This window comes from Pleurodeles waltl, chromosome 4_2 (assembly GCF_031143425.1).
Source record: "Pleurodeles waltl isolate 20211129_DDA chromosome 4_2, aPleWal1.hap1.20221129, whole genome shotgun sequence".
NCBI classification, from domain to species: domain Eukaryota; kingdom Metazoa; phylum Chordata; class Amphibia; order Caudata; family Salamandridae; genus Pleurodeles; species Pleurodeles waltl.
In genome coordinates, this window is record NC_090443.1 from 93608907 (window position 1) to 93620067 (window position 11161).

Consider the following 11161-nt stretch of genomic DNA (forward strand, 5'->3'; position numbering starts at 1 on the left):
ATTTATTAGTAATGAATTCAGTTTTCGCAAGCTGTTCTTTATACAATTGACTTCCTTCCCTGAAATGGCTTTTTCCGGTTTACGGTCAATTTGGTATATTTATTTTTAATAATGGTTGATATACATGTGTTAAGATGTTTGTCCAGCCAGGGTGTTTCTTGGCTGTATCCTATCCTATCACACCTCTGCTTCCTTTCCACCCAAACTCCTACAAATAATTTTAGGTGGCACGAAGAACAAATTATTTATTATCAACCCCTCTTCTTTAAGCTCTTTATCCTGGGCAAGTTAAGTTTTTGGGCTGGATGCCAGGATACACCCTCCCTCTATAAAGCCCTTGACAGGTTCACTTCACTAGGTCTATCGCAGTTAGTGAATAGTCTCTTGCACAAAGTACCTCACACTGAAGAACTCTTTTGGAATGACCATTTCCTCATGATTTTCCATATCAATGAATTTCAAAGAGACCCTAAACTCTGAAGGACACAAATCACTCCCTGTAATTAGATACAGATCACACATCATTCTTTTAAAAGTCATTTCAAAGAGATCTATTGTAACTTTAAAACCTCCACCCCTTCTAATGAAGTAGAATCTCCATTATTGGAATTTAGCTTATCATCAACTTCCACTTTAGATTCTATTATTCTTGTAGAAACTAAATTGATTAATACGAATGGCCTGATTTAGAGTTTGGTGGACAGGGTACTCCATCACAAATGTGAGGTAGTACCCTGTCCACCAAACCTTTGGTCAAGCCACTCTGTTGTGAGTTGGGAGGCCTATCTATTTTTTAAGCACATTTTTATTAATTCATGTGGGTAAGGTTCGCATTCAGTATACTGTACATAGTATACATCATATCAACTGTATATAAATATTCATTTATAATCTTAGCTTTGTGATAACATAGTTCAAGTGTGTTTTTCTGTCTCTCATGTCTAGAGTGTATGCCAACGGAGTTGGGCAATATGTCAGTTATCTTACTACATTGCCCCAAAGTCAATGTAAGGGCTTCAGACCACCAACCCTATTAAGAACGGACCCTCTGATATTTTTATGGTCAAGCCTGTGTGAGCAATGCGCTAGAGCATGCAAGACAATATTTTTTACAAAAAAGATTTGGAGCTCACCCATTGCTTACCATTGGATGGCTTCAGTGTCACTTCTTCTTTGCTGCCTCCTAATTGGACCGTGCAGGCCAGGCGTCATTTCCTGTTTCTTCTCTGTTGCATGGGCCAGGCACGGAAGGATTCTTCTTAATTAGTGTCTCTCTGCTGCTCGTGCTGTGATTCAGGTACTTTCATTACTTTTTGGACCTTGTTTTGCTTTTTCCTCTCCCACCCACCACTTCTCCAATTTGGGAGAAGTGTTGCCCCATCGTCTCTCCATTGCTCATGCTTCGATTGATTTATTATTTTTAGTTATTTTAACAGTTTTTTTCTGGCATAGTACTGTTGCCGCATGCCCCTCCCACTCCATGTTGCTCACTTCCTATCCCCCAAATGACACAAAGCACTTTTTTGCTCCTGTTTCTAATTTTTTGTTCTCCATCGTCTCTCAGCTGTTCGCACTATGATCAAGGTACTTATTATAATGTATTTTTACAGTTTTTTGTCATGGCACTGTTGCCCCATCCCTCCCTCGCCCATCCACTCTTTGCCCCTCAAAAAACACAAAGGGGCATATTTATAATGCCCTAGCGCCACCTTGCGCCAATAAAGTCATTGTTTTTTATGTTAATGTGTCCCAACAAGGCCGAAATCCCCACGCCGTATTTACAGTGGCGCAATGCATGCATTGCACCACTCTGTAACCCTTTGCACTACATTATGCCTGCGCCAGGCATAATGTATGTAGAGAGGGTGTTCCCCCGTTAGGGGGATGAAAAAATGGTGCTAGGAGATTTATGAGATTTAATTGCGCCATTTTTTGTGGAACTTTTAAAGCCTTCTCAGAGCAGGTGTTAAAAGGGGGCTTCCATTTGTTAGAATGGGCCCCTATGTACTCTGCAGGAGTAGTGCCAACAGTTTGGTGCTACTCCTGCAGAGTACCTAAATAGCGCCAAAAATAATGACGCTATTGCCCCCTACCCTGTGTTATGGTGCACTGTATTTTAAATACCGTGCACACATGGTGACGTAGATTGGCTAAGGGGCACAGGGAAAGTCGCGCTGCACTCCAAGTGCTTTCACGCTACTGTTTCTGTTTTTTTACATGTACCTATCCATCTCCGATCCAGTAGCGGCTCCTCCGCTGTGGCGGAGGAGCGTCACCCGCCACCGCCACCGCCTGCAGCAGCAACTGCAAACCTTTTACTATAAAACTTTCATAAACTATGTTTATTATAGTTTTGTAGTAAATAGGCGGGCCACTGGGGATGACAGCCATCGAGAGGAGTGCACAGAGCACTCCCCTCAGTGCGCATGTATGTTTAGATGTTTTGGGACGGCCAATCACACATGCGCTCTGTGCTCTCTCCAGCCCGGCACTGTGTTGCCGCGCTGGAGACAGGAGACACAGGCTCCCAGTCTGCCTGGGAGCGCCTTGGCTAGTCGTTCCCAGCCAATCCTAATACTGCTCTGGGCAGCATCAGGATTAGCTGCAGGTCAGGCTGGGAGCCTGTGCCTGCAGCCTGCAGGAGAGCAGCGGCGTTGTGGTGGTGGCAACGGCGGTGACGACGAGTGAAGGTATTTTTTAAATTAAATTAATTCCCCTGCATGCGCCACACAGCCCCGCCCCATCAAAGCCCTGTGAACAACTCCTGCTCAGATCAGTACATTTGAAAAAAAAAATATTGTGAATTCAGAATGCATGTGCATGAGTCATCACACATTTACATGCCTGTAAAATGAGATGGCTTGGTGGCCATGCCACACTTTTTAATAATTATGTATATAAAAATGCTGCACAGCGTCAGCAACCGACACTGTACCGCACTGGCAAAAAAATAATTGGCAAGGCCAATAGGTCCATAAGCTCCGAGGGCACGGGGACCATTAGTGTTTGTTTTTCCAAAACAAACTCCTGCTCTGGGAGTATGTTTCTGAAAAATAATGTTTGGTGCGTGGCCATCAGAACACGGTGCATGCACACCAAGCTTTTTGTGCCTTTATAGGATCCGCCATGGTGGTTGCTCTTGTGACGGCATGAAGATCGCTGCAGGGGAAGCAGTGATCTCTAGATAAGTAGGAGAAGAGTTCAGCCAGGGTGATAGAGGTAAATGCCCTCCACCACTTTGATGGTTCTCGGTCCTCCCTGCCATACTTTAAATCATGCCCTTAATGTACCTCGTGTCCATAATACACCTGTACCCTTAAAAATAAAAAAGAGAAACTTGGAAAAAGAAGGAAAGCTTCTTGCGGAAATCCTATAGCGTTCAGGACAAACCGGAATACTTCAAACAGATGACCCAGAGATGTTTTAAGGCATGAGCAAGAAGACAATTGCCCAAGGTCCTCGCCATTTAGTGGCCTCCCGGTAAGATTTTGGAGAGGTCTTGCCAGCACTGCAGGAAACGGCAACTGTCTTTTTTCCACTTTAATTAGTTTCAATTCACAGGCTACCTCAATTGCCCCACTGCTCAGCCTTGCCCTGAATTCTGAGAGCACACGGGTTAACCATTTCGGGGTCAGCCTGGGTATTTGCACTGTTGGACACATGGCCATCTGCTAAGCCCCACTGCAGGTGCCTTTTGATTCTGCTTTCAGGCTCAGTAAAGAACATGCGCTCTAGGACAGGGAAGACTGTGTGTATGTGCATGGTTCCTTATACAGTCCCGGTGCAAAGAGCCACGCACATGAACGTCTTGCAGCTGGAAACAAGCTAATGTCTGTCAAATGTGATGCATATTACAAGCACTAGGCTCAGGTTGGTGGTGCGGTGTCTTTCAAAGGTCATTGGCTTTGGAGTAATCTGTATTGCCTCAAAGTCATTCGGTAGATTCTGTCCCACATCTAAAGGCCTTCAGAGACTCAGACCTGTCCACACACCCTGGATTTCAGGATTTCATTATATATAGATTGGTTATGCCTGTCACTGCTTTCAGAGAACAAGAGAGCAATGTTACCTCAAGTTTTGTGTTTTTGTCATATTTTTGCTTATTTTTATGAGCTGCTGCTTACTTTATATTGTGCTTTCTCTTGCAGAGTGCATTCACATAAAAAGCTCATTATGAAATGAATTGTACACGTTTAGATAGAAAGTAAAAATGTATTTGCAAATGACAGATGATGATAATGATGCATAATAATATTGTGAAGCCCTGACTTTGATTAGAAATAGTTTTGACATAAAGAAATATATGACAGAATTTTTAACAGGGACGGTATTTTAAATATGTTTAAAAGGTGCCATTCTAAATATATTTAATAGGTAAACAATAAATTATTGTTAAAGCTTACCAGAGGCATGTTCTTAAAGTAAACAAAAAATGCTCGGTAAAAGTGCAGGCCAGTTTCCCTGAAAATGTCCTGTTTTATTCCTTTGGAATAAAATAAAGGTCAAAGAACTATGCAACTTTTTGAAATTTAGGAAATCTGTATTTTATGACTGCTTGAATAGTGGCACTTTTGTGTGGCCAAACCGAAATGAATCAAGATCAGGAATCCACCACATTCAACATATACTATTATTGATTGATATTCAGTAATGAACAAATACGGTTGAGGAAAATTGAGCAAAAGGTGGAAGATGTTAAGGGGAGTAGTTGCTATTTTTACAACAATTAAATGCTTTTTTTATTAAAAAATGTTACACTGCTGTACATATTTCTTTCTAACCTTTGGCAAATATGGCCACCGGTATTGTTGCTGTAGCGTTGATACAGTAGCACTGATGCCAGGGTGAGCAGAAGCTATTCATTCACGAGTTGCCCTGATTAGGTCTGAATCTACGTCGCATAGAAACGTATCTATCCCGAATCCCAGGTATAAAAACAAAGGAACATTGTCTTTGCTAAGACCATAAGAGTACTTGGAAGGGAAAAAGTCAGGAAGCTTTTTGTCTTTCAATGTTGCTTGTATTGCTATTCAAATAAAATATCTGCATCAATTTTAGTTTGAGATTCAGTTACGGCAGCTATCCTAAATCATTTTACCGGGTTTGCTGCAAAGCTCCCTTGAGTGTGAATTCTTTCACTTTCGTGGGCCTTGCTATTGGGGATGGGCCAAAAGAAGCTTATCCTGCAGAATAGATACCTTCCTCCAAAGTTATTTACTTTTATTTATTTATTTCATCTTTAAGGTACATCTACAGATTGCATTTAAAACCGCAAGCAATAACATATAGATACAATGCATTAAAAAGTGAATATATTTAGACAACACAAACCTGATTAAAACAAGCATAATCCATCATAATACAAACAGATGAATCAATTCACTTCAAGAAATGATCCAAAAAAACCTCATCAGATGATAACAAATATTCACAGTAGTGGATTCAAAAATAAAAAAGTGTGCCTTTGTGTGTTACTGCGGAGTACTTAAAGATCACAGGATAAAGACCCGGGAAAGAAAAATTGATAGCATGGTTTGTGGGGTAATCCATCCTTCCTGATCCACACGTTTTCACCAGACAGGATCTAGCTGAATCTAAATTTTAAAAAATCTACATGCTAGAGGACATAAATTGGCCTTTCAATCAAATCCCATCTCATCACATCGTACAGACAGCTCAGCTGAAGTCTTTTTGTCTGTAAATGTTGTAGGTCATAGTGAAAACTTTGAATTTTGGTGTACTCTTTTAAGCAACATTTTAAAGCACTGCTAGTTAGATAAGATACCATCTCATCACTTTATAAGGCCATCTGTTGTAAACTGTATATATATATATATAGTCCCTAATGTGCAAATCCCCTTACGGTCCCTTGCGAGTTCTTGCCAGGTAACATTTTAGTGTACTTTCTGAACTCCTAAATAATTGAATAAAATAACAGATAAATTGGCACTCAGCTCAAAGATTTATACCCATCAAACCCGGCTCAAGACATATAATTTAATTTGAACTGAAAAAGCTTACACCAAGATATTGCTTCCACATAATGGATTCAACATTGAAAATAGATTTAAACGAAGAGAGCAACTTTGGCTCCATACCATACAATGTGACAGGAACAACACTAGCAATATAAACTTTTAAGAGGGATTAAACATCTTTCCTTCCTTGTGCATTAAAAACTTATAAAGGGCAATTCCTGTAGACTTCGATTTTGAAACCTAAAGAGCACCCTGTTACCCATGACAAAATATTACAGATGCTTATACTTAAGTATGAGCATTCAATTACTACCTCTAATTTCCAACCATTGAAAAACCAAGATCTAAGAGGCTTAATTCCTCTGCACCCATTATCATAATTTTGGTTTTCCTCTCATTTACAGAAATACTATGTGCAACAGAAAAAAAGGCTAAATTATCAAGTTTTTTCTGTAAACCAATTGAGACAAGTGACAATAATACTAAATTATCCGTGTACAACAAGGTGGAAACCTCCATTCATCCAAATATAGGTGGATCTGTAACTGCAGACTTTAAACCACCGGAAAAAAAGACATATAGGGGGTCATTACGACCCTGGCGGAACAAGTCCGCCAGGGCCGTGGGACGCGGTGGCACCGCCGACAGGCCGGCGGTGCCCCGCGGGGCATTCTGACCGCGGCGGCTCAGCCGCGGTCAGAGAAGGGAAACCGGCGGTCTCCCGCCGGTTTCCCGCTGCCCCAAAGGAATCCTCCAAGCCGGCGCAGCATGCTGCGCCGGCATGGGGATTCCGACTCCCCCTCCCGCCATCCAGTTCCTGGCGGTTCTCCCGCCGGGAACCGGATGGCGGGAGGGGGAGTCGCGGGGCCCCTGGGGGCCCCTGCCGTGCCCATGCCTATGGCATGGGCAAGGCAGGGGCCCCCGTAAGAGGGCCCCTAAAAGTATTTCAGTGTCTGCAAAGCAGACACTGAAATACGCGACGGGTGCAACTGCACCCGTCGCACCTTCCCACTCCGCCGGCTCTATTACGAGCCGGCGTCATCGTGGGAAGGGAGTTTTCCCCTGGGCTGGCGGGCGGTCTTGTGAAGACCGCCCGCCAGCCCAGGGGAAAACTCGGAATACCCTCCGCGGTCTTACGACCGCGGAGCGGTATTTCGGAGGGGGGAAGCCTGGCGGGCGGCCTCCGCCGCCCGCCAGGCTCGGAATGAGGGCCATAATAATTAACAGTGGTGCCAAAATACAACCTTGTTTGAGGCACTATCTACTGGAACGTCATCAGAATATTCATTTACAGTACCTAAAACAACTTTCATCCAGTTATGAGAATGAAGAGATATCAATGGGGGTAACAGGTCAGACTGGATTACCAATCTCACAGGTTTATGCCAAAGTATTGTACTATCAACAGATTCGAAGGCACTGCTAAAATAAACAAATGCTACATATACCTTTATTTTACACAATTTCACATACGTTTCACTAATCATAATAAGCACATGATGTTGTCAACTGTAGAACAAGCCTTCCGGAAACCTGACTCTTCGATAGGCAATAACTGTGCAACTTCCACCCAACAATTTAATTTCACAATCTCAGCAAGATCCTGTTTCATAACTGGAGACCTTAACCTCCCACTTAGAGCAAACATCCAGTGTAACATAAAGCTGTGAATGGTTGCTCCAAGAGTGATGATATATTTCAAGATTAGTAATAATATTTAAACCCCAATGTTGTAAGAAAATATATTAAATCAAGCAACAATAAGGACCTCCCTACTGGGTAAAGTTGTCAGTAAGTGAATTGTGAAACCATCCGTTTATCACAGCCAAGTTCAACTCCAAGTCCCAATATAATGGAGTAGAGGAGCAAACACTTCTTACTCGAAGAACAGGGAGACAAGAGACCCCAAAAAGCATCTAATTAAAACAAAACATTTTCCTATACTCAGAAGCAGTTATTCTTGCATTAAAATAACATGTGACTATTAAAATAGATTTTGGATAAAAGGCCAATAAACTTAGAAGTGTCTTTTGAAGCATAGATAAGGATAAGGAAACATTAATAGTAGGCCCTAAATATACACTACAAGGTAGAAACTCATACAATGAAACATCAGATCCAGTATAGGAGCAGTAAACAACCATGGCAAGGGAGAGAGATTGGTATTTGAGACGTTTTACAACCAAAAGAAGATCTTCAACAATATGGCTAATCTACCACTTGGTTAACCTCTATTAGAAGGAAGGGCTGGAGAACAGAAAACAAAATATTAGTCTGAGTCAAAGCCATTTATTAACCAAGTTTCCTGAAGACAAATAATGAATGCATTATCAAAATAAGAAGCAACATTGGTCACAAACAAAAAAGCCTGAAACCCACTCACATTCCAACAACTTAGTTTCCACAGAGAGCTAGGAGAAGCATTGCTAGAGAGCACAGTAGGAAGTCGACCAATTACTGTTCTTTGAGTTGATATCGTCAACATTAATCATCACGTTTTCCTTGACATATAATACCATTAAAGTTAACAACTGTCAGATTGGTTGCAGGAGACTTCAACCTTGCAGGTGACATGGTTTGAGTGATAAAACTCAGTCGAAGTGTAGAAAGAAGATTGGAGGAGAAGTGCATCAGACAATATACACACCAGGCTCAAACATTGGTAGAAAGTCTTTGCCCATTTTGAAAAAAGACTAACTGTATTTTAGTATCACAGAAGAAATTGTTTTAGAAAAAAAGGTAACAGTATTCTCGTGAAATTCTTGATCCTCATTAACCTAAGTTTTCAGCTCCACTTAAGGAATATCCTGTGACAAAATAAGCCAGAGGTCGTATACATTATCAATATAATATGATAGAGACTTCTAGCTGCCGATTCCTTACCTTATAATTATACTCAGCCATACAACTGGATTCTGATTTTTTTTTTTGTGAGCAGTACCCCTGTGCACCGTAAGTGGCACAGTTTGGCTCCTTGTGGTGTGTTCCGCGTTGTCTGCAATGGAAGTGATGTGTTTGGTGCCTATGTAGGTGGCACCCTTGTGCACTGATGTCAGTTATTTTCTTTCTGCACCAATCAGCGCAGATCCGGAGAGAGCTATCCTCAGTCATTTTTTAAGCTGAACTTTATTGATATTTTGTTGAAGTTTTGTGAGTTCTTTTTCTTGGTGTGGTAGGGAGGTCACTGGAAAGGCTGATTTCAAGCCCTCCGCACCTTTCACTGACAGATGTCAGTGATGGACTTGTATCTTGTCTGCCTCTGATGCCTTGAGCGCAACAGTTATGTGAAGACCTGCGTTGACTGTTATGCCATACATCTCAAACCCTTGAGGTAGTGATCCCTCAAGTGCCTTGCAGCTTGATGTGCTATGCTGCAACTGCCCTGATACTGGTTGAGAGGAAGGTCCCAGGATTTCTTGCGGAGCCATTGATCTTTGTTGCAATCTAAATTGTCTGGGCATTCCCAGAAGTCCCACAAGAAGATTGGGAAGGGCCACTGGACCCAGTGGAATGCCAGCCCCTAGAGCTTGACATGGACTGGTGTGAGGAATTGGCAGATGCCGGTGGACTGGACACCTCTTCAGATACTGGCTTGGTCTCTCCTCCTACCATGGCTACGGAGGAGGGTACCACATTTGCTACAGTGGTGAGGAGTGTGGCTGAGGTCCTAGACCTTCAGCTGCCCTCAGTGGCTGTCAGGACTAACATCTTGAATGAACTGCTTCTCCCATTTAATGAGTCTGGAAACTGGATGGTAGCGCTGGACTTCCAGGAACCATACTTCCACATCTCCAACCTGCCAGCCCACAGACGTTATCTGCGGTTCACATTGGCCCAAGAGCACTTTCAGTTCACTATGATGCCCTTCTGCTTTAGCAGTGCCCATCAGGTGTTCACCAAGGTGATGGAAGTGGATGCAGCTCATCGGAGGAGATCAGTGGTGCAAGTTTTTCCCTATCTCGACTACTGGCTGTTGAAGGCAGGCTTGACCCAGGCAGTTGCCTCCCACCTCTAGACTATGGCGAACCTCCTGTAGTCACTATTATTAATGTGCCAAAGTCACACCTGACTCCTTCTCAGATGCTCCCCTTCATTGGAGCTGTTCTGGAACCAGTGCAGTTTTGGGCTTATCCTCCCGAACAGCGAGCCCAGGATATTCAGGCTATTACACTGATTTGTTGGGCTCTAGCCTTGATTTTGGTGAGACTCACTCTGAGGCTCTTGTGCCTCATGACCTCCTGCATCCTGCTTATAACACATGTTGGCTGGCATATGCGGGCTCTGCAGGGGGACCTGAAATTACAGTGATCATAGCACCAGGAAAATCTCCTACATGGTCCAGTTTTTGGAGGCCACTGCAAAAGACTTGCATTGGTGGCTGAAGAACCGTGATTAGGTCGGTGGCAGACCTTTCACCTTTGCCCAACCACAGCTGACTGTAGTAACAGATGTGTTACTCCTTAGCTCAGGTGACCATCTGAGAGAATCAGAGGTCAGAGGACTCTAGTATCTGGTGGAATCAGGTCACCACATCAACCTGTTGGAGCTTAAAGCAATCCAATTGGCATTGAAAACCTTTTTAGCCTCTAGCAAGGGTAAGCTAGTCCTGGTGTTCACGGACACTACCACCATGTGGTACTGCAACAAACAGGGAGAGGTGGGGTCTTGGACCCTCTGTCAAGAGGCCCTACGTCTCTGGACATGGCTGGAACAACATGCATTCCCTGGTGGTTCAACACATTGTGGGCTCTTTGAACGCCAGAGCAGACAAACTCACCCGAAGATGCCTAGCAGATCACGAGTGGTATCTCCAACCAAAGGCCGTGCAAGATCTCTTTTAGCAGTGGGGAGAGTCTGGGTTGGATCTGTTCACCACTGTCAAGAATGCACAATGTTATCAGCTCTGCATGCTGGAGTTTCCAAGGTGGCTCTCACTCTGAGATGATTTTCGTCTTGAGTGGAGCTCCGGCCTCCTGTATACCACTCCTGCCCATTCTTCTCAAGAAGATCAGGACTGACCAGGCCCAAGTCATCCATCTGGTTCTGGACTGGGCCTGCAGAGTCTGGTATCCCGAGCTGTTAAGCATGTCCTTCGGTCTTCTGATCAAGCTGCCCCTTCAGGAGGATCTTCTGTGACAGTAACAGGGGAGTGTTCTTCCACCTGAACCTATCAACGCTATGCC